Below are 24,394 nucleotides of genomic sequence, written 5' to 3' on the forward strand. Positions count from 1 at the left end.
GATAGAAGATAATCCAGTTGGACACAGTCCCACATGGGGCCCATGGTCTAAGGAGAAGGGAGTAGGGTTTAATTCCCATTTTACAGATGAGGTAACTGGGGCACAGAGAAGTTACTTGTTTGCCCAAGGTAACAATAATAATAGTAATAATAATTGTGGTATTTGTTATGTGCTTACTATGGGTCAGACACTGTACTAAGCACTGGGTTGGGTACAAGCGAATTGGGTTGGACACAGTCCCCATCCCGCATGGGGCTCACAATTTTAATCCCCATTTTACAGATGAGATAACTGAGGCACAGAGAAGTGAAGTGACTTGCCCAAGGCCACACAGCATGCAGCAGACAAGTAGCAGAGCTGGGATTCGATCCCATGACCTTCTGACTCCCAGGCCCTTGCTCTATCTACTTCGCCATGCTGCTTCCCCAGCAGACAGGCAGCAGAGCCGGGACTAGAACCCAGATCCTCTGACTCCCGGGCCTGTGCTTTTTCCACTCGGCAATGCCGCTTCTCTGATGGTAGATAACTGTTCATGGCAGTCAATCAGTGGCATTTTATGTATTTTATCAATCTCTGGTCTTTATTGTGTGTAGAGCCCTATCCTTAGGGTAGTACAATACAACAGAGTTAGCAGACACCTTCCCTGCCCACAGGGGCTCATAATCTAGAGGGGGAAACAGACATTAATATAAGTGCTGTGGGGCATGTATATAAGTGCTGTGGGGCAGAAGTTGGGTGAATATCAAGTTGGCTTGAAGGGTACAGATCCAAGTGCTTAGGAGACACAGAAGGGAGAGTGAGTAGGGGAAATGAGGGCTTAGTTGGGGAAGGCCTGTTGGAGGAGATGTGATTTTCAGTAATGGTGGTCTGTCTTACAGGAAGGGGGAGGGAGTTCCAGGTCAGGGGGAGGATGTGGGCAAGGGGTCAGTGGCGAGATAGGTTTGAGGTACAGCGAGTAGGTTGGCATTGGAGGAGCGAAGTGAGTGGGTTGAGCTGTAGTAGGAGATCAGTGAGGTAAAGTAGGAGGGAGCAAGCTGATTGAGGGCTTTAAAGTTAACAATAAGGAGTATGGTACTTGTTAAGTGCTTAACTATGTCCTAAGCACCGTATCAAGTGCTGGGGTAGATGCAAGATAACCAGGTTGGACACAGTCCCTGTTCCAAACTGGGGCTCAGAGTCTAAGTAGGAGGGAGTAAAGTTTAATTCCCATTTTAGAGATGAGGTAACTGAGGCCCAGAGAAGTTGATTGACTTGCCCAAGGTCACACAGTGGACAGGTGGCCGACCCGAGATTAGAACCCAGATGATAATAATAATAATAATAATTATAATATAGTATTTGTTAAGCACTTACTATGTGCCAAGGCCTGTTCTAAACACTGTCCTCTGACTCCCAAGCCTGTTTCTTTCCACTAGGGCCCACTGCATTGATGTGGAGGTGGCTGGGAAACTATTGGTGATTACTCAGTCCTGCTAGTTGGAGGTTGGCAGCAGAAAGATGGAAGATTTGGAGAGGAGGCAGAAGCCAGGTCTATGAGGGGCCTCAGACTGTCCTTAGGCAAACTTGTCACAGTCCTTTATGGGCCCCATGAGAGCTAGGGGCTGTGTCCAATTGGCTCATATCTTCCCCAGCACACAGTCCAGAGCTTGGCTCCCAGGAGGCACTTAACCCAGACCAAAATTATTGTGAGGGTGACCTAGATCCCTGTGAAAGACCTCATGGACCTCCTTGGACATTGTTGTTGAGGACATGGGAAGAGCCATATTCATGTATTTACATTGTCAGGGAAGCTGCATGATGAAAAGCATCGTGTTGTAGTGGAAAAAACACAGATTTGGGAGTCAAGAGACCTGGGTTTCTAATACTGGCTCTGCCATTTACCTGCTGGGTGACCTTGGGTTAGTCACTTATTAACTTCTCTGAGCCTTGGTTTTCTCATCTTTAAAAATGGGGATAAGATATCTATCTGTTCCCTCTCCCCTTAGATTGTGAAGCCCGTGTGAGACAGGAATTGGGTCCAAATTGATTATCTTGTACCTAGTCCAGTGCTTAGTATTGTGCTTGGCCTAAAGTAAATGCTCCCAAAACACCAAAATTATTACTATTATTATTATTAGTAGTAATGATATAACAATGATGATGGTAACTACCATCATCTAAGGCTTTGTTTTACTGCACCTTCATAATGCTTTCCCTGTCGTCCTTGTTTTCAATTGCCCAAACAATTGTTTGGATATCTTACTTTCATCCATCCTCCTCATTTGTCCCACTCACGGAACCTGTACCAAGGTGAGCATAATTTAAATGCCAGAAGACCAACTTTATTTGAATGGGGATAAAATTTCCAGTTTTTCCTCTCTCTTAGAATGTCAGCACTGTGAGGGACAGTGCCTGTGTGTGATCTGGCTGTATTCTTTCTGCCCCAGCTCTTAGTTAAGTGTTTGGCACATAGTAAGTGCTTAATACATACCATTGTTGTTATTATTTCTATTATTGGCTCTTCCTTTCCCTCCTCTCCACCTTCCCCATGAAGTACAGAAAATAAAACTCACATAGAGGATGGTGAAGGGGGTCAACTTTGATGGGGTTTGGTTTTTTTTTTTTTTTCATTTTATATAAAGCTCAGCTCTGAACCATTGATCCGAGCAATTTTGTTGAGATAAAAGATTGATAATCCAAGTTAGAGGAGGGAAAGGATACCTAAAAACCAGGTTTATTTAAGTTAGCAGGACCTTGGGACATGTACCGTAGGAAACTGACAGATGCAATTGCAGAATCTGTCTCTTGGGGAATTCATCGAATCCAGGAGACATCCCTTGATCTTAGGAAATGGGAAGAGTAGGGTTCGGGGAGGCAAGGAGGAAGCTATTGATGTAACTATTTAACCTCTGTAATAATAAAAAAAATGAATTCTACATGCTATTCTCAACATCAACAACAATGATGGCAGTAATAATTATGGAGTTTGTTAAATGCTAGGGGTACATATAAGGTTATGAGATCAGGCACAGTCTCTGTCCCCACATGGGATTCACAATCTTTTATATCCCCATTTCAGAGATGAAAAAACCGAGACCCAGAGAGGTTAAGCGACTTCCCCACAGTAGGCCAGTGGCAGAGCGGGCATTAGAACTTGAATCTCCTCACCGCCAGGTCCATGCTCTTTTCAGTAGGCATCTCTGCGGTTGACTGTGATGGGTTGGGGCTGCATAGCAGCCTTGGGTTCATCCAGAGGAGAGATAACAGGTGGTGGTCTCTGGGGACCCCTTCTGGAGCTGACTTTTTTCAGTATTGATGATCTCATTGAAAAAATCTAGAACACGCCTAGGGTTGTGTCTCCTTACACTATTGTACTTGCCTAAGCTCTTAGGACAGTGCTGTGCACACAATACGTCTTCAGTAAATACCACATGATGATGATGATGATGATGATGACGACGGTGATGAGGATGATCAAATTTGCAGATGATGCTAAATTGGGTGAAACTGCTAGTGTTAGAAGGCAAAACTAATCTTTAAAGTAACCCTGCTAAATTAGAAAAAAGTTGTCTGTGTCAAAAAATGGTGCATTTAGGAATAAAAGGCAAACACAAAAGGCTTGCTAGGTAGAAATGCAGAGGACGAAGAAAGATCTGGTGGTCAGAGCTGACCTCAAACAGATTTTTGAGCCAGCCATAGTGTGAATAATGAAACAGAACATGAAAAACAGAGACCTCCCCCAGGAAGTCTTCCCTGCTTAATTCTCAATACCCCAAGTCATATCAACTCAACAGCCATCTTAGCTCTTATGTTCATCTAATCATCCTCAACACTTCTCTCAAGCACTCAGTTCTGTACTTGTGTGTCCCCGAACTATTTGGATATTTAGACACCCCCTCCCCTTTGTACTTAGAAGCAGCATGGACTAGTGGATAGAGCACGGGCCTGGGGGTCAGAAGGACCTGGGTTCTAATCCTGGCTCTACCAATTGTGTGCTGTGGGACCTTGTGCAAGTCACTTAACTTCTCTGTGCCTCAGTTCCCTCATTTGTAAAATGGGGATTAATAATAATAATAATAATGATAATGATGATGGCATTTCTTAAGCGCTTACTATGTGTAAAGCACTGTTCTAAGCACTGAGGGGATACAAGGTGATCAGGTTGTCCCACCTGATCTATTTTATAGATGAGGGAACTGAGGCACAGAGAAGTGAAGTGACTTGACCAAAGTCACACAGCTGACAGTTGGCAGAGCCGGGATTTGAACCCATGACCACTGACTCCAAAGCCTGGGCTCTTTTGCACTGAGCCACGCTGATTAAAACTGTGAGCCCTATGTGGGACAGGGACTGTGTCCATCCTGATGATCTTGTATCTACTTCTGAGCTTAGAACAGTGCCTGGCACATAGTAAGTGCTTAACAAATACTATGATGATTGGTGAAGATGATGATGATGGTGTGCATGTCTTTATACTCCATTGATCCTCTTACCTGTAATTTCTTTTAGTGTCTGTCTCCCCAGCTGGATTGTAAATTCCTTGAACGAAGGATCATGTCTACTGATCATATTGCAGTCTCCCAAGTGCTTAGAACATTGCTCTGGAAGCAAGAGGTGCTCAATAAATATGATTCATTCTTCTCCATTCAAACTGCTGCTATGTTAATCCAGGCACTTATCTTCTCCTGTCTTGACTACTGGATCAGCCTCCTCGCTGAACTCCCTGCCTCCTGTCTCTCCCCACTAGTCCACACTTCACCCTGCTGCCCAGATAATTTTCTAAAAAAAGTTCAGTTCACATCCCCCCACTCAAGAACCTCCAGTGGTTGCCTGTCCACCTCTGCGTCCAACAGAAACTCCTTACCCATGGCTTTAAAGCACTCAATCACCTTGCCCCCATCTATCTTACCTCACTACTCTCCTACTACAGCCCAGCCCACACACTTCGCGCCTCATATGCCAACCTACTCACTGTTCCTGGATCTCCTCTAGCTCGCCGCTGACCCCTTGCCCATGTTCTGCCTCTGGCCTGGAACTCTCTCCCTTGTCCGTCCCCCTCCATCCCCCACTTCATATCCAACAGACAATCACCCTCTCAACCTTCAAAGCCTTATTAAAAATCAATCTCCTTCAAGAGACCTTCCCCAGCTAAGCCCTCATTTCCCCTACTCCCTTTCCCTTCTGTGTCATCCTTGCACCTGGATTTATACCTTTTATTCACTCCACCCTCGGGCTCACAGCACATATGTACATAGCCATAATTTATTTTGATGTTCATCTCCCCTTCTAAGCTCCCATGTGGGCAGGGAACATGCCTACCAACTCTGTTATACCATACTCCCCCAAGTGCATAGTACAGTGCTCTGCACCATAGCACTCACTGAATACGATTGATTGATTGATTGGCCACTGTACCGCCTAGGTAACAGAATTCTGTGGCAGTGTTTAGCTTGTGTTGTTGCCTCATAGATCTCTGGTTGTGTGTAGTTTCCCTGGGGTGGAGTTATACATTGCCTCAGTTTTCTTCAAACGTATTGGCAGTCTGGCACCTGGCAGATTTGTGTGTCTTTTTCGCCTATATGTTCCTAGAAAATGTTTGTCTCTAAAACTTTGGATTACGTTTATGGCCTGCTGAGTTGGAAGAGTGACAGTGTATTATGATGAGCGCAAATAAGTCTCTCGTTGCATCCTCCAGCACGACTGTGTAGAATAAAGAGAAACGGGACTGGGCCTACTATACAGCCTGCTTTACCCCGATAGTAAGGAGGACTGGATCAGTCAACTCTGACATGACCAGCCATTCTTTCATGAAGCAGTTTCAGACTGAATTTCTCAAGGCAGCTGAATTTATTAAGCAGTTTCCAGTACCCAGATCTACTGATGGTGTCAAAGGATTTTGTACAGGGGTCTTGATGTTGCTACCTATTCATTCAATCGTATTTATTGAGTGCTTACTGTGTGCAGATCACTGTACTAAGTGCTTGTGAAAGTACAAGCTCCCTACACTTCCCCTGTATCTGACATGCTGCAGAGAAGCAGCGTGGCCCAGTGGCAAAAGCACAGGCTTGGGAGTCAGAGGTCATGGGTACTAATCCTGGCTCCACCACTTGTCTGCTGCGTGACCTTGGGCAAGTCACTTAACTTCTCTGTGCCTCAGGTACCTCATCTGTAAAATGGGGTTTGAGACTGTGAGCCCCATGTGGGACAGGGGCTCTGTCCAACCTGATTTCCTTGTTTCTACCCCAGCACTTAGAACAGTGCCTGTCACATAGTAAGCACTTAACAAATACCATTATTATTATTATTATTATTATTATTATTATCATCATCATGGTCATGATCTGTGGTCTGAAGATCAATCAAACAGTTGAACAGTGGTATTCATTGAACTTTCACTGTGTGCAGAGCACTGTACCATGACAAATTCCCACCCAAGTTTTCTTTCCCAGTACTTAGTACAGTGCTCTGCACACATGAAGCTTTCAGTCAATACTACTGATTGTTATTATGTACTTTCGGTGTACAGAGCACTGTACCAAGTACTGGGAAAGAATCCACAGGTAGGAATTTGACATGATCCTTGGGCTGCAAGGGGTAGGGGATGGGTGGCTGCCACTAACTCTGAAAATTAAAATTGAAATAAAAGGAAAAGAAATAACTGTATAGTACAGAGGACCCAGTCGGAAGGAGAATGGTCTAAGGGGAACCGGGACGTTGGAGAGGTGATCCTCCTCGACCTCTCAGCTGCCTACTGTGGACCACCCCCTTCTCCTCAACACGCTATCCAACCTTGGCTTCACAGGCTCTTCTTATCTCTCCGGCCATTCATTCTCAGTCTCTTTTGTGGGCTCCTCCTCCCCCTCCCATCCCCTTACTGTAGGGGTTCCTCAAAGGTCAGTTCTTGGTCCCCTTCTGTTCTCTATTTACACTCATTCCCTTGGTGAACTCATTCGCTCCCACGGCTTCAACTGTCATCTCTACACTGATGACACTCAAATCTACATCTCTGCCCCTGCTCTCTCTCCCTCTCTTCAGGCTCGTGTCTCCTCCTGCCTTCAAGACATCTCCATCAAGATGTCTGCCCACCAGCTAAAACTCAGTATGTCCAGGACTGAACTCCTTATCTTCCCTCCCAAACCCTGCCCTCTCCCTGACTTTCCCATCACTGTTGAAGGCACTACCATCCTTCCCGTCTCACAAGCCCGCAACCTTGGTGTCATCCTCATTCATTCATTCATTCAATTCAATCATATTTATTGAGCACTTACTGTGTGCAGAGCACTGTACTAAGCGTTTGGGAAGTACAAGTTGGCAACATAGAGATGATCCCTACCCAACAGTCTAGAAGGGGGAGACAGAGAACAAAACAAAACATATTAACAGAATAAAATGAATAGAATGAATATGTACAAGTAAAATAAATAATAGAGTAATAAATACGTACAAACATATATACATATATACAGGTGCTGTGGGGAAGGGAAGGAGGTAAGGTCGGGGGGATGCAGAGGGGGAGGAGGGGGAGAGGAAGGAGGGGGCTCAGTCTGGGAAGGCCTCCTGGATGAGGTGAGCACTCAGTAGGGCCTTGAAGGGAGAAAGAGAGCTAGCTTGGCGGATGTGGGGAGGGAGGGCATTCCAGGCCAGGGGGATGACATGGGCCAGGGGTCGACGGCAGGGCAGGCAAGAACGAGGCACGGTGAGGAGATTAGCGGCAGAGGAGTGGAGGGTGCGGGCTGGGCTGTAGAAGGAGAGAAGGGAGGTGAGGTAGGAGGGGGCGAGGTGATGGAGAGCCTTGAAGCCCAGGGTGAGGAGTTTCTGCCTGATGCATAGGTTGATTGGTAGCCACTGGAGATTTTTGAGGAGGGGAGTAACATGCCCAGAGCGTTTCTGGACAAAGACAATCTGTGCAGCGGTGTGAAGTATGGATTGAAGTGGGGAGAGACAGGAGGATGGGAGATTGGAGAGGAGGCTGATACAGTAATCCAGACGGGATAGGATGAGAGCTTGAACGAGCAGGGTAGCGGTTTGGATGGAGAGGAAAGGGCGGATCTTGGCAATGTTGCGGAGCTGAGACCGGCAGGTTTTGGTGACGGCTTGGATGTGAGGGGTGAATGAGAGAGCGGAGTCGAGGATGACACCAAGGTTGCGGGCTTGTGAGACGGGAAGGATGGTAGTGCCGTCAACAGTGATGGGAAAGTCAGGGAGAGGGCAGGGTTTGGGAGGGAAGACAAGGAGTTCAGTCTTGGACATGTTGAGTTTTAGGTGGTGGGCCGACATCCAGATAGAGATGTCCTGAAGGCAGGAGGAGATGCGAGCCTGGAGGGAGGGGGAGAGAGCAGGGGCAGAGATGTAGATCTGGGTGTCATCAGCGTAGAGATGATAGTTGAAGCCGGGGGACATCCTCGACCCCGCTCTCTCGTTCACCCCTCATATCCAATCCGTCACCAAAACCTGCCGGTCTCACCTCTGCAACATCGCCAAGATCTGCCCTTTCCTCTCCATCCAAACCGCTACCCTGCTGGTTGAATCTCTCATCCTATCGTGACTGGATTACTGCATCAGCCTCCTCTCTAATCTCCCATCCTCCTGTCTTTCCCCACTTCAATCTATACTTCACGCTGCTGCCCAGATCGTCTTTGTGCAGAAACGCTCTGGGCACGTTACTCCCCTCCTCAAAAATCTCCAGTGGCTACCAATCAACCTACACATCAGGCAAAAACTCCTCACTCTCGGCTTCAAGGCTCTCCATTACCTCGCGCCTCCTACCTCACCTCCCTTCTTTCCTTCTACGGCCCAGCCCTCACCCTCTGCTTGTCTGCCGCTAACCCCCTCACTGTGCCTCATTCTTGCCTGTCCCGCCGTTGACCCCCGGCCCACGTCCTCCCCCTGGCCTGGAATGCCCTCCTTCCACACATCTGCCAAGCTAGCTCTCTTCCCCCCTTCAAAGCCCTGAGAGCTCACCTCCTCCGGGAGGCCTTCCCAGACTGAGCCCCCTCCTTCCTCTCCCCCTCTCCCCATTACCCCCCACCCTACCTCCTTCCCCTCTCCACAGCACCTGTATATATGTTTGTACAGATTTATTACTCTATTTATTTTACTTGTACATATTTACTATTCTATTTATTTTATTTTGTTAATACGTTTTGTTTTGTTGTCTGTCTCCCCCTTCTAGACTGTGAGCCCGTTGTTGGGTAGGGACTGTCTCTATATGTTCCCATCTTGTACTTCCCAAGTGCTTAGTACAGTGCTCTGCGCACAGTAAGCACTCAATAAATACGATTGAATGAATGAATGAATGATGACTGTAATCTGGCTTTTTCAAAGTTTTCCTGTCTTTGCCAGGGCTTCCTCAATAGGTGGAGCCACTGGAAATAATTGCCAAGGGGATGTAGCAGTGTAGTAGAGAAGCAGTGTGGCTTATTGGAAAGAGCACGGGCTTGGGAGTCAGAGGACATGGGTCCTAATCCTGGCTCCTCCACTTGTCTGTTTAGTGACTTTGGGCAAGTCACTTAACTTTTCTATGCCTCAGTTACCTCATCTGTGGATTAAGACTGTGAGCTCCACGTGGGACAACCTGATTACCTTGTATGTACCCCAGCGCTTAGAACAGTGCTTGGCATAGAGTAAGTGCTAAACAAATACCACAATTATTATTATTATTATGTTTAGCAAGTAGAACCTTTTTTCCTTTTCCTTGTACTTGTTACACGCTTATTATGTGCCAGGCACTGTACTCAGCAGTGGGGTAGGTACAAGATAATCAGTATCTTGACACAGTCCCGATCCCACGTGAGGCTCCCTGTCTAAATAGGAAGTAGAAAGATCGATTCTCTATTTTGCAGATAAGGAACCCGAGGCCCAGGGAAGTGAAGTGACTTGCCCTAGGTTACACAGCAGACAAGGGCAGAGCCAGGTTTGGAACCCAGTTCAGAGGACTCCCAGGCCCGTGCTCTTTCCACTACACCATGTTGCTTCTCACCTGGAGCCAATGTACTACAATGCCAATTCCTTCCCTTGCCTGAAAGAAAGCTGAGCGATTGGGGCAGATAGAAAGGGAGATGGCTGCTTCGGTGGGGGTTATTGCTACTGGAGAACAGTGGAACCATTAACAGCATCTCGGTGGATATGGGGTGCTAGCATCTATACAGCAGTGCAGAATATCTGAGTAGCGTAGGCTGAGTCTAGAGAAAGGATGGTGAGAGTGCAAAAAAAAAAAAAAGGAAATGACCTAAGAGCTAATGAATTGACAAAAAGGATTACTGGCTACACTAATACTAGCAAACAAAGGTAGACAGGATTAGCCAAGAATCGGTAACTGTGTTGTAAGCGAAAAGCCCCTAAAGATGACTCCCTGCTAATTTTCCATTATTCATGTTTGAAAAGCTGTCTTTTGCAGAATTTGATGCTAGCTCTTCCTGGTCCGACTAACGTTATGTTTAATAGAGACTTGCACTAGCGTCTATCAAGAGGCATGTCACTGAAAAAAAAAGAGGGAAATATATATATTACTTTTCAATACATTTTTATTCTACCTTTTAGCAAAGCAACATGTATGATAAGATTTAATAATGATTTTCTATTTTCTTTGATAATTTTTTGCTTAGGAAAGGGGAAATTAGAATCATAGAGCTGTGATTTGTTTTAATCAGAAAGAAATTGTCTAACATAAATCTCTTCTTGAGTGCAGGAAAGGCCCTGAAGCAGCCAAGAAAAAAATATCGATACTTTGTAAAGGAGGAATGATCGTTCCAATTTGCAGCTTAATTGACTTCAAGGTTTAATGAAACAGAGTCCAGTGGTGTTTTTATACCCAGTTGCTCTGATAAACTTTGAGATCCAGACTGTGAGAAGAGGAATTTGGGAGTTGATTTGGTACTTTATTGTTGATGTATTTTTCTAATTGAAAAGAACAGCCCAATTTCCGATGATGTTATTCTAAAACATCGGAAAATTCACCAGTCTAGTACTATATTTTAATACAGTTTTTGTGTTTGATAACGTTTATTTTCGTTGGATTGCAATACCTTAAATTTGGTTATTGAATATAAAACTGCCGATATGATGTATTTGAATATATTTGACATATCTGAGGCCTTATTTTCTGGGGATAAATAGTCTACACTGTCCGTGAAGAGAGTTCTCGAAATTTTATTGCTTCACCCACCAAATGATATGTGAAGGAAAGAAGGATTTAAAGGGCAGTTCATGTGTGAAAAGTTTTTTAAAAGAAAATGAGATTTTAAAAAATGTGTGACTCTTGTTAGAATGTATATAGCAAGTTAATCATTCAGTGAGCCTGATTTTGGCTGCTGGGTTTGTGTAGTTTAAGGGAAAAGTCATTGGCCCTCTGGCAGCTGATCTACAAACTCAGCAATTTTGCCCAAAGTGCAGCAGTAAGTGTCTTTGTGGCTCCTGGCCTCTAGACCGTCAGCTCCTCCTCTGAACATTCAGGCCATGTTTCCCCACTCCTCAAGAAATTCCAGTGGTTGCTCATCCATCTCTGCATCAAACAGAAACTCCTCACCATTGGCTTTATAGCAGTCAGTCACCTTGCCCCCTCCTTCCTCACCTCGCTGCTCTCCTACTACAACCCTGCCCGCACACTTTGCTCCTCTAATGCTAACCTTCTCACTCTACCTTGATCTCATCTATCTCACCGACAACCTCTTGTCTACATCCTGTCTCTTGCCTGGAATGCCCTCTTTCCTCTTATCCGACAGACGATTACTTCCCCCGCCTTCAAAGCCTTATTGAAGGCACATCTCCTCCAAGGGGCCTTCCCTGACTAAGCCCTCCTTTCCACTTCTCCCACTCCTTTCTGCGCCACCCTGACTTGCTCCCTTTATTCATTCCTGCTCCCAGCCCCAAAGATCTGTAATTCATGTATTTATATTAATGTCTGTCTCCCCATCTAGACTGTAAGCTCAATGTGGGCGGTGAAATTGTCTGTTTATCATTGTCTTGTACTCGCCCAAGTGCTTAGTACAGTGCTGTGCACAGAATCAGAGCTCAATAAATACCACTGACTGAGCAAGCAAATTTACTTAGTTCAGTGCTTGGCACACAGTCAGTGCTCAGTAACTACCATTGATTGACTGATGGCCATCGAGGCCAAGTAGGGATCTCTGCTTGAAATTACATATGGGGGTATGGCAGGGGGGCAAGTGGGAGCACTTCATTCATTTATTCAATCGTATTTATTGAGCGCTTACTGTCTAAGTGCTTGGGAGAGTACAGTACAACAGTAAGCATACACATTCCCTGCCCATATGGAGCTTACAGTCTAGAGTCAGGGAGACAGACATTAATATGAATAAAATTACAGATATATACATAGGCAATGTGGGGCTGGCGGGGTGGGGGAGTACAAAGGGAGAAAGTCAGGGCAGCACAGAAGGAAGTGGAAGAAGAGGAAAGGGAGGCTTAGTCAGGGAAGGCCTCTTGGAGGAGCTGTGCCTTCCATAAGGATTTGAAAGGGAGAAGAGTAATTGTCTGTCGGAATTGAGAAGGGAGGGTGTTCCAGGCCAGAGGCAGGACATGGGCGAGGAGTCGGCTGTACACATCAGCAGCATGGCCTAGTGGATAGAGCCCGGGCCTGGGAGTCAGAGGACTCGGCCACTTGTTTCGCTGAGTGACCTTGGGTAAGTCACTTCACTTTCCTGTGACTCAGCTCCCTCATCTGTAAAATGGGGATTAAGACTGTGAACCCCAGTGCTTAGAACGGTGCTTGACACACAGTAAGCGCTTAACAAATTCCACCACCATCATCATCATCTCATATACTCTATTACTTTCTCCTATCTGCAATGTTCTCCAAAGTCCATTTTATCCCCTAACTGTAGGCTCTTTGAGAGAAGGGAGCATGTCTACTTATTCCTTCATACTTTCCCAAGTGGTTAGTATGGTACTCTATACAGAGTAAGCACACAGTTAATATTCATTCATTCATTCAATTGTATTTATTGACCGCTTACTGTATGTGGAGCACTGTACTAAGCGCTTGGAAACTACAATTCAGCAACAGAGACAATCACTACCCAACAATGGGCTTGCAGTCTAGAAGGGGTGAGACAGACAACAAAGCAAAACAAAACAATTCAACAGGCATCAGTATCATCAGTATCAATAAATAGAATTATAGATATATAAGTAATAATAATAATGACATTTATTAAGTGCTTACTATGTGCAAAGCACTGTTCTAAGCGCTGGGGAGGTTACAAGGTGATCAGGTTGTCCCACGGCGGGCTCACAGTCTTAACCCCCATTTTACAGATGAGGGAACTGAGGCACAGAGAAGTTAAGTGACTTGCCCAAAGTCACACAGCTGACAATTGGCGGAGCCGGGATTTGAACCCGTGACCTCTGACTCCAAAGCCCGTGCTCTTTCCAGTGAGCCATGCTACTTCTCTATATGCACATCATTAATAAAATACATAGAATAATAAATATGCACATATATACCCTAGTGCCCTCTCTTACCTCACTTCCCTTCTCTCCCTCTAAGTCCAGCCCGCACACTCTGCTCCTCTGCCGCTAACCTCCTCACTGTGCCTCGTTCTCGCCTGTCCCACCGTCGACCCCTGGCCCACGTCCTACCTCTGGCCTGGAATGCCCTCCCTCTGTACATCCACCAAACTAGCTAACTTCCTCCCTTCAAAGTCCTACTGAAAGCTCACCTCCTCCAGGAGGCCTTCCCAGACTGAGCCCCCCTTTTCCTCTGCTCCTCCTTCCCTCCCCATTGCCCCGACTCCCTCTCTCTGCTCATGGGACTCTCCTCTCTGAAGCTCTGAAAGGACTCTCTTAGAGCTACCAGGGAAAAGTAGGATTCCATGTGGTGTGATTATTTTTTCCTTTGGCATTCACTTCCTACTGTAAAGCTGAGTTATGACTCACTTGAACTCATTTCCCATTTATGAGGGTCAGAAGTTCCTCGACTTGAGTCGAGTTGAGTTCAGTTGTAACTTGGTGTTGCAAAGCAAATCAGATTTTCTCTGTGGTACTCCTTTATCTGAGAAAAGTCAGGCATAGGGAGAAAATCTTTTGATGTTTAGAAAGTTTCTGATGATTACTGTGGCTGAGAATACTGATCCAGTATTTCAGTTTGCACATAGGTATCAGGTGGCATTCTGTTTTACTCTTTATTAATCTCTGTAGCAGTGGGTTCATGGAAGATACTGCATGACTCTGGACTGTTCTTTTCAAATCCCCATTCCACCACCTGCCTGCCATGTGACCTTGGGCAAGTCACTTCACTTCTTTGTAACCTCAGTTACCTCATCAGTAAAATGTGGAGTAAGACTGAGCCCCACGTGGCACATGGACTGTGACCAACCTGATTTTTTTTTTTTTTATGGTGTTTGTTAAATGCTTACCATGTGTCAGGCTGGGATAGATACATGATAAACAGGTTGTATTATCTTGTACCTAACAACTAACATAAAAGATATTTCCACCTTTGTCTCCTGATAGAACATAAGCCCCTTGTGAGCAGGAAACGTGTCACTTTGTTATCGTGTAATCCCCAAGCGCTTAGTAGAGTGCACTATGCCAAATAGGTGCTCAGTAAATGCTGCTACTATTAGTGCTATTGCTACTACTTTTACTACTATTGCTACTACTACTGGAAATGTTTAGCAAAATAATGCCCTTAGACCCTTTCTGCCCAAGTAGCTCTTTTGTCCTTCTATTCCTGTATTTATATCCACTGGCAATCTGGATCCTGATTCACTCTCACTAGACTTTCCCATTACATCACTTCCTAAACAGCCTAATAAACCAATATTGGGGTGCAACGACATCTACCAGAAAACTACAGTTGCAGGAAACTAATTCTTTCCTCTTGCCCCCTGGCTGACGTACTAGGGATAGGCAGCCCTGTTGACAGGGTGAAGAACCCGAGGGTTCATGTCCCAGTGAAGTTTCCCAGCTCTGGGATACTATCGTAATTGTCTGTTGTTCATTTATTGTTTTTGCTGTATCTAGCACGATAATCTTTCGTTGTGCCTGTCACTAGCTCTCCCTTCCTTGATCCCTCTATCCCGCCCCCATCCCGGCTTCTTAGATTCATTCAATTGTATTTATTGAGCACTTTTTGTGTGCAGAACACTGTACTGAACACTTGGAAAGTACAATTCGGCAACAAATAGACAATCCCTACCTAACAATGGGCTCAAAGTTAGATTGTGAACCCCCAAGGGCAGGTCATGTTCGAGTCAGGATCCAAGTATCTTTCCCCAGCACATGCCATTCATTCATTCAGGTGTATTTCTTGAGTGCTTATTGGGTGCAAAGCACTGTACTCAGCACTTGGGAGCATACAATATAACAACAGACACATTGCTGCCCACAATGAGCTCACAGTTTAGAATGCCATAGTGCTTTACCTAAATAAGCACTTAACAGATGCTAAGTGATGCTAATGATAATGCAACCTGAGAGGACAAGCAAGGACTTTGAGGGCTTCCATCAGACTTCAGTGACCTCACACCTCAGACACCTCCTGAATGTTAGCTTGGGTTTGTGCTTCGCCAAGACCTCGGTGGTCGATGTAAAATTTCTTCTCTCTGTATCAGAGGTGGATTCTGTTCTCCATTGGAGGACTTAAAGAAAGAGTGTACGAGATCGTGCGGCTTTTAGAAATGAAACATTCGTAGTGCTTTTGTGGCCTTTGGTTTGCTGACCTATGTAATGTTGAACCTGGCAGTTATGCTGTTGTCTTTTGTTATGACCTAGTAACTAGCTTTATTATACTCCTTGGAAGCTCCCCCTCTTTAAAAACAGCAATTAAATCAGGACCTGAGAATTGCCAGGGTTTTATGACTTGAAGAACATTTGCGTGCTAGAGAAAAGGGATGGATTAAAAGCATCAACCAGCTTAACGAAAACTCACGTGAATGAGTTGTTGAGGTCTATTTTTCCTTGCTCCATAAACATATGGCATGAATTTTCTTCTCTCGTTACAGATGCTGAGAGAAGGCAAAGACAAATATTTATATTGTATTTCATGTTTTACAGTAAAAACACTTCAGTTTGTTTATACAGTTCCACTGTTACAGTTTTTATAGTTGGTAATGAAACCACTGTAAAGCAGAGTTTAAATTATATAGCAGATGTGCTAAGCCTTAACATTTAGAAAGATGCCCCACACTGAATAGTCGGCGTCATTTCTAATAAATCAACAAACTGACTGGGTCGACACAGCCCAAGTGCAGTGGAGGATTGAGCAATTATCCACGTGTTTGGCCCAACTGGCTAATTCAAATCCACTTAGGTGCCTGAACGATCTATTGAGATAGCTGACGTGGAGCATATCAATTGTTTTTGCTTGTCTCTTAGGCTGTACAAAGACTAATTTGAATTGTTCGATGGAATTAACATGCTATTATTAATGTAGCATTATTAATCATGGGCTCAAAAGAATCTTCAGAGGTTAACTAGCCCATTTTCCTGCTGCCTCTCAGAGAAGCAGCATGGCCTAGTGGCAAGAGCATGGGCTTGGGAGTCAGAAGACTTGCGCTCTAATCCCGGCTCTGCCACTTGTCTGCTGTGTGACCTTGGGAAAGTAATTTCACTTCTCTGTGCCTCAGTTACATCATCTGTACAATGGGGATTAAGACTGTGAGCCCCACATGGGACAACCTGATTACCTTGTATCTACCCCAGTGCTTGGAACAGTGCTTGGCACATAATAAGTGCTTAACAAATACTATAATTATATCACCCCTAATCTTGTTAAGAAAGCCACCGGAGAAAGAAATTCCTCAGGTTTCCTCTGGAATCCATTTCAAGATCGACCGTTGATTGTTAGGGAGCTGTGCTTCATATCTAACCAAATCTTGATGATTATGCCTGTTTCCTCCAGTCCTGCCCTCTTGTTTCCACTCTCAGTATAATGACCTTTCATGTGTATGTAGACCTTGATTAAGTCAATCCTCAGCCTTTCCTTCTCAATCAATCAATCAATCATATTTATTGAGTATTTACTGTGTGCAGAGCACTGTACTAATCACTTGGAAGAGTAAAATGCAACAGAGGTGGTAGACACGTTCCCTGCCCACAAGGTGCTTATGGTCTAGAGGGAGAGCTCTATATCTCTTGAATAGATTTTTTTGGCTGTCCTCTGAGCCTTCCCCAAATTCCCTAGGATGCCCTTTAGGTGAAGCACTTGATATTCAGCAGGCGGTCTCTTCCTCTCCCTCTGGCCTGCCCCGTCCTGTCCCAGATCGGCAGCTGTGATAGCTTCACTCGTGCCCTAAGCTTCATGGCCTAGTGGATAGAGCACGGGCCTGGGGGTCAGAAGGACCTGGGTTCTAATCCTAGCTCCACCACCTGTCTGCTGTGTGACCATGGGCAAGTCACATCACTTCTCTGTGCCTCAGTTACATCATCTGTAAAATGGGGATTAGGACTGTGAGCCCCATGTCAGACAGGAACTGTGTCCAACCTGATTAGCCTGTATCTACCACAGCACTTAGTATGGTGCCTGGCACGTAGTAAGCGCTTAACAAATACCATAAACAAAAAAGGAAGATGCACTACAGCTGCCTTCCTTCTTGTTGTGGCAGAACCCCTATGCTGCTTCAATCCCATTCATTTACAAATTCTTTGATTTGGCAGGTGAGTTGTTACTTCCTCCCCCCAACCCAATATTATTTATGTTGAAAACCAGTCCACTGGGACACCACTCCAAACTTGTACACTTTTGATTTCCTCTCTTTGACTGTGACAATGAAGATTAGGGGAAATGAAGGGTTAAATCCATCCATCAGTCATTCAGTGGTATTTATTGAGCGCTTACTGTGTGCAGAGCACTCTGCCACGCGCTTGGGAGAGCACACTGTAATGGAACTGTTAGACCCATTTCCTGCCCGCAATGAGCTTACAGTCTAGAGGGGGAGACAGGAATTTGTAGAAATAAATGAATGCCCTGTATCAGTCTGGAACACTTGTACTACACACCTAGAATGCTGTGGGACCTGAAGTGAGCAACAGAGCTGGGGGTTGAAGTGAGGCAGACCGACCAGTTTAGCCGGGATATATTTTTCTAAATTCGCTCAGCAGTAAAGTTTTTACAAATTAGGGCTGGTACGTTGAACCGGAGCTTATGATCAGCCCATGTAATGTCCTCTTCATCTGGCTCTGGTTTTTCTTCTACTCCTTCCAGAGGGGCCTTTCCATTAGGCTTATCCCCCTTTTTAAAATGGGACAAACCTCCTAAAGTCTGGTCCTCTAAAAGTCTGGTCCTCCTAAACCTCTGGTCCTCTTTTCTCCTTCCAGAATAGCTTGTTTCCTTTTTTTTTTTTTTTAAAGAGGGACAATGTGGAGTCAGATTGTTGGTCAAGAGAAGGGAACTGTGGGAGTCCTTCAGGGGTTCCCGGAATAAAAGTGGGGTCCTTGGTCCACTAGTCTAGGTCACATTTTCCGAGTTCAGTGACGTGTGTGCTATGTGGGGGCAGATTAAAGAGCATTACTAAAGTCATCAAACTTACAACCCTAGTTTTCCCTCATCTGTAATTTATTTTCCAAATTAACACACCAATATTTTATCCACCAAAAATGATGAAATTTAAACTGATACTGATATTTGGGTGGATACAGTGAGAGTTAAAGGACATCATAGGTGCTTCCTAGGCATTCAGCGCTTCAATTTTCACTAAGCGCTATGGATGAATTCCAAGTAATTAATATAGCATCACTTTGCTCATTGTAATTTATCACAAGGGTTATGATAACTTGGGAGTCTTTTGATTTTTATGTAGCTGATTAAAAGCTATGTTGCCATACAATTTTTACAACTAGGAACTGAGCCTAATCAAAGCAGAACGTCTTTAGAATTATGCGTTGATGCCATTATTGGTTATTGAAAACTGTTAGAAAAAGGTGTGCCAATATGATTACCCTTAGTGGGTCTGAACACACAGTTGAAACATTCATTTCTCAGGTGAGGGCCGTGCTTTCTACAATGCAGTATGAGAGAGAACCTTACCTCCTAAGCCATGTTTTTTAATATACTGAAAACTGAGGTGGACTCCAGAAAGAGAGGATAACCTTGAGGCTGACATCGAGGGATTAGCCCCACTTCAGCGCAGCAGAGATTTGAGGAGTCCCGTGCCAGTAAGTAGCTTGAGGGGGATATTAAGGCAAGTCCACCCTTACTACCAAACACTCTGCTTCAATCCTACATCACCTCACAGCTAGACTGGGGTCAATGACTCAAGCCTCTCCCCTCGTCAAGCGCCCCTACATAAAGCTGAAGGGATCATTTTTGTAAAGTAGCACTTGAAAATCAACATTCAAGTCCATAAAAACCTTTAGTGTCTACTCATTTCCTCCCACACAAAACAAAACTACTCCTTGGCTTCATGGCTTTCCTACAGCTTCTTCCTCTTCTCCATTTTCTTCTCCCGCTGTATTTGTGTTCTTCACTCCTCTCAAGCTAACCTTCTGAGCTCACCACAAAATGGAGGCAAGGATAGGCTTTATCATCCATCTAACACTACTGTGTTCTTGGAAAATACTGTGATGCCAGAGACATAGAGAAGCAGCATGGTGTAGTGGATAGAACACAGGCCCGGCAGTCAGAAGGTCATGGGTTCTAATCCTGTCTCTGCCACATGACTGCTGTGTGACCTTGGACAAGTCACTTCACTTCTCTGGACCTCAGTTACCTCATTTGCAAAATGGGGATTGAAACCGTGAGCCCCTCGTGGGACAGGGACTATGTCCAACCTGATTTGCTTGTATCCACCCCAGTGCTTAGTACAGTGCTTGGCACACAGTAAGTGCTTAACAAATACCATGGTTATTATTATTAGACCATTTCTTATGAGACCTGGAGTCAGTGGAAAATTAATCACAGATTTAAAAAACTATTTTGGCCAATATTCATTGTATATGTTGTAGCTATCATCATATCATATATCCTAGCTATCATATTTCTATGTGTCATGTTTCTCTCTATCTTGGTCTGTTTTTGGCTTTCTTTGGTTCTTTGTTTAGCCCTCGTGATAAGTCTCTGTTTCTTTTTTTGGGTGTCTTTTTTGCCCTGCTGGTCCAATGTCTGGCTGCTGTGGGTGCTCTGCCCCTCCTCCATTCCTAAACTTTTGCCCTGCTCTTGTCTTGTCTTATGCCGTCGAGTTGTCTCCAACCCATAGCGACACCATGGACACATCTCTCCCAGAAGGCCTCACCTCCGTCTGCAATGGTAGTGTATCCATAGAGTTTTCTTGGTAAAAAGACGGAAGCGGTTTACCATTACCACTCCCGTGCAGTAAACTCAAGTCTCCCCCCTTGACTCTTTCCCATGCTGCTCCTGCCCAGCACAGGGGAGTTTTGACTTGTAGCAGATTGCCTTCCACTCGCTAGCCACTGCCCAAGCTAGGAATGAAATAGGCTTCTGCTTGACCCTCCCTCCCGTAGTCAAGACTGGTAGAGTACTGGAAACTCTCCAGGTGCGACCCTGAGAGGGGGCCCTGCTCTTAGCCCAGTGGAAAGAGCAGAGTTCTGGGACTTGGGAGGCTGGGGTTCTTGTCTTGACCCTTAGAGTAGGGCTAAGGCTTGCTGGGGCTAGACCACCAGTGGTGAAAGTTGCTTACTGAAGAACTGTGGCGGTAAGCCCATAAGAAGGACAGGCCCAGTAGGAATCCTGAAAAATAACAGGCTAATCAATCAATCTGGAGTGTTTATTGAGTACTGTGTCTCTAGAAGAGTACAATACATCAGAGTTGGAAGACATGTTCCCTGCCCACAATGAGCTTCCAGTCTAGAGGAGAGCTGGGGGTTTTGGCTAACGTGGGCAACCACCTGCTGGGTCATTGTGCTGTGGCACAATATTGGGCACTACACTGCAGTCAGGTCGATGGGTCCTGTACATACATATCCTTTTCCCTGAACATCTCAGTGAGCTGCACCCCTTGCCATCTCCCGTCCTGTTGCACTCTGTGCCTAAGAAGGAACATGACTAGCCAGGATTCGTTCATTCATTCATTCAGTTGTATTTATTGAGCACTTATGGTGTGCAGAGCACTGTACTAAGCGCTTGGGAAGTACAAGTTGGCAACATTTAGAGACAGTCCCTACCCAACAACAGGCTCACAGTCTAGAAGGGGGAGACAGACATCTACAAAACACATAGGTGTCAAAATCGTCAGAACAAATAGAATTATAGCTATATGCACATCATTAACAAAATAAATAGAATAGTAAATATGTACAAGTAAAATAGAGTAATAAATCTGTACAAATATATACAAGTGCTGTGGGGAGGGGAAGGAGGTAGGGCAAGGGATGGGGGTAGGAGAGGGAAAATGCGGGCTCAGTCTGGGAAGGCCTCTTGGAGGAGGTGAGCTCTCAGTAGGGCTTTGAAGGGAGGAAGAGAACTACCTCGGCAGATGTGTGGAGGGAGGGCATTCCAGGCCAGGGGAAGGACGTGGGCCGGGGGTCGATGGCAGGACAGGCGAGAACGAGGCACAGTGAGGAGGTTAGCGACACAGGAGCGGAGGGTGCGGGCTGGGCTGTAGAAGGAGAGAAGGGAGGTGAGGTAGGATGGGGCGAGGTGACAGAGAGCCTTGAAGCCGAGAGTGAGGAATTTTTCTTGATTTGTAGGTTGACAGGCAGCCACTGGAGATTTTTGAGGAGGGGAGTAACATGCCCAGATCGTTTCTGTACAAAGATAATCCAGGCAGCAGAGTGAAGTATAGACTGAAGTGGGGAGAGACAGTAGGATGGGAGATCAGAGAGGAGGCTGATGCAGTAATCCGGTGGGGATAGGATGAGAGATTGAACCAGCAAGGTAGTGGTTTGGATGAAGAGGAAAGGGCAGATCTTGGTGATGTTGTGGATGTGAGACAGGCAGGTTTTGGTGGTGGATTGGATGTGTGGGGTGAACAAGAGAGCGGAGTCGAGGATGACACCAAGGTTGCAGGCTTGTGAGACGGGAAGGATGGTCGTGCCGTCTACAGTGACTGAAAAGTCACTGTAGGATGAGAGAGAGAGAGTAATGAGAGTAATGTGGATGAGAGAGTAACTACTGCTACCCAAACAGCTATCACCGTAATCAATTGCCTCTCGATGTTTCTCGGCCCTGAAATCAGAAGACTGAGGCTCACCCCTCAGTCTTAGAGAAGCAGCGTGGCTCAGTGGAAAGAGCACGGGTTTTGGAGTCAGAGATCATGGGTTCAGATCCTGGCTCCGCACATTGTCAGCTGTGTGACGTTGGGCAAGCCACTTAACTTCTCTGTGCCTCAGTTACCTCATCTGTAAAATGGGGATGAAAACTGTGAGGCCCCCATGGGACAACCTGATCACCTTGTAACCTCTCCAGTGCTTAGAACAGTGCTTTGCACATAGTAAGCACTTAATAAATGCCATTGTTATTATTATTATTATTATTATTATTGATGGGACTCTCCATCGTTATCACCACCATCGTTATAATAATAATGATGGCATTTATTAAGCGCTTACTATGTACAAAGCACTGTTCTAAGCATTGGGGAGGTTACAAGGTGATCAGGTTGTCCCACGGGGGGCTCACAGTCTTCATCCCCATTTAACAGATGAGGTAACTGAGGCACAGAGAAGTTAAGTGACTTGCCCAATGTAACACAGCTGACAATTGGCAGAGCTGGGATTTGAACCCCTGATCTCTGACTTCAAAGCCCGTGCTCTTTCCGCTGAGCCACGTTATCCTATGTGTGTGTCTGTGCCTCTCGTTTTTCCCAACCCCCCGGGGTGGTCCCACCCTAAATCTGGTCCTGCACTCAATGACTAATTGGTACCCCTGTGCACATGTGTGCTGAGCTTAGCCTTCCTTTTTCTACTCGCTCATCTCTTTCTCTAACCGTTACAGTCGGAGTTGAAGGAAGACTGGAAGTGCATTGAATCTCAGTCCCTCCCTCCTGCTCATCAGCTGTTCTTTCCTTAATCCAGAGAGCTGGCATCATCAAACTGAGACTTTGTTCATCACCAGGAGGAGCACAGGGCCCTTACTTTAGGCCAGGGGATAATAATAATGATGGTATTTGTTAAGCGCTTACTATGTGCCGAGCACCGTTCTAAACGCTGAACTCTTCCAGGGTCTATTATTCCCCAAAGCACATTCCATTTATTGCACTTTGTAATTTTTAACGAACAAGGTTGTATTATTCATGTAAGCATGTCTGCTGGTGGCTACATTTCCTGTTTTGGTCAACGTCCCTGGAATGCTTCTCTACTTTTTCTCAGATGTCCTGAAATCCTACCGAAAATGCCACTAAAGCTTCTGGATTCCCTCCAAATTTTAAAATTTAGGGGTGGGCACATATTTAGCAATACCATGAGTTTGACCCTGAGAGACTTTACCCTCATACCTTTTTGGACAGAGGGGGAAGCCACAACTAACCCCTTGAGGCCGGAAAGGGGCAGAGAAAGGCGCCAAGATGTCGGCTCTACTTTTAGTCTCCCGCTGCCAGGCTGCGACCACTTGAGAGTGCTTGTTGTCTTCACCAGGCCCTGGGGCCAGCCAGAAGCTTTTTTCACCCGTAGTCCCTGGAGTTCAGTGAGTCAGTCAAGGGCATTTCTCCAATGCTAGATCCCTCCTGAGCCATTTTCACTGCTTCCTAGCCTGGAAGCGCTACTGCTGTACCTCAGCCCTTCAAATACTTTATCCCCAACTCAATGTTGGCACCCTTGATTGTATTCCATACTATATTAAACAACTGGCATAGGAAGGAAAGCAGACAAGTAGGGGTGGGCAAACCACTATCACCATAATCCATTCTGGCACAAAGATGCTTGGCCCTGTGGCTTCAGCTCTCAGGCTCATCCACCTGTTCTCAGTAGGAGACCCTCCATCATCTTCATTATTACACTCATCACCCTGTAAGGGTCTTTTATTTTTCAAAGTGGTCCCCAGGGGCAGAGCCAAAATGTGGCTTTCTATGGCAGAGTTGAAGTATTCTGACCCCCTAAATTTCCACACCTTTCAATATTCTATGGCTTATCCCCTCCCCCCATCCTTTTTTTTAATGGTATTTGTTAAGCACTTACTGTGTGCCAGGCACTGTACTAAGCGCTGGGGATGATACAAGATAATTCAGGTTGAACACAGTTCCTGTCCCACACGGGGCTCACAGTCTTAACCCCCATTTTACAGATGAGGGAACTGAGGCACAGAGACGTTAAGTGGCGTGCCCAAGGTCACACAGCGAGACAAGTGGCAGAGTCGGGATTAGAACTCAAGTCCTTTTGACTCCCAGGTCCATGCTGGACCGCTAGGCCACACTGCTTCCCTGTCTCCCAGCTTTGTGCCCCGTGACTGTTCAGTGAAATAAAGAACAAACCAAAGATAGAGTGGAATACCAAGAGGCAGGCTCTAAAATGGAGATAGGCCTAGTTTCGGATAAGCAGCAAGGTTCTGTTCTTAAGGGCACCC

General features: G+C 45.5%; 1 protein-coding gene and 1 non-coding gene across 2 annotated transcripts in view; one reads left to right on the forward strand and one right to left on the reverse strand.

The window, feature by feature from the left end:
- The window catches only part of WWOX (WW domain containing oxidoreductase), a 1,164,534-nt gene that overhangs the window by 90,441 nt on the left and 1,049,699 nt on the right, over positions 1-24,394 (forward strand). The gene's annotated exons all lie outside the window — the stretch shown is intronic.
- On the reverse strand, positions 20,317-20,450 carry LOC119949754. Its single transcript, XR_005457291.1, has one exon. It is a non-coding gene; the product is annotated as a small nucleolar RNA SNORA7 (small nucleolar RNA).

The sequence above is a fragment of the Tachyglossus aculeatus genome, chromosome X2 (assembly GCF_015852505.1).
Source record: "Tachyglossus aculeatus isolate mTacAcu1 chromosome X2, mTacAcu1.pri, whole genome shotgun sequence".
In the NCBI taxonomy this organism is placed as follows: domain Eukaryota; kingdom Metazoa; phylum Chordata; class Mammalia; order Monotremata; family Tachyglossidae; genus Tachyglossus; species Tachyglossus aculeatus.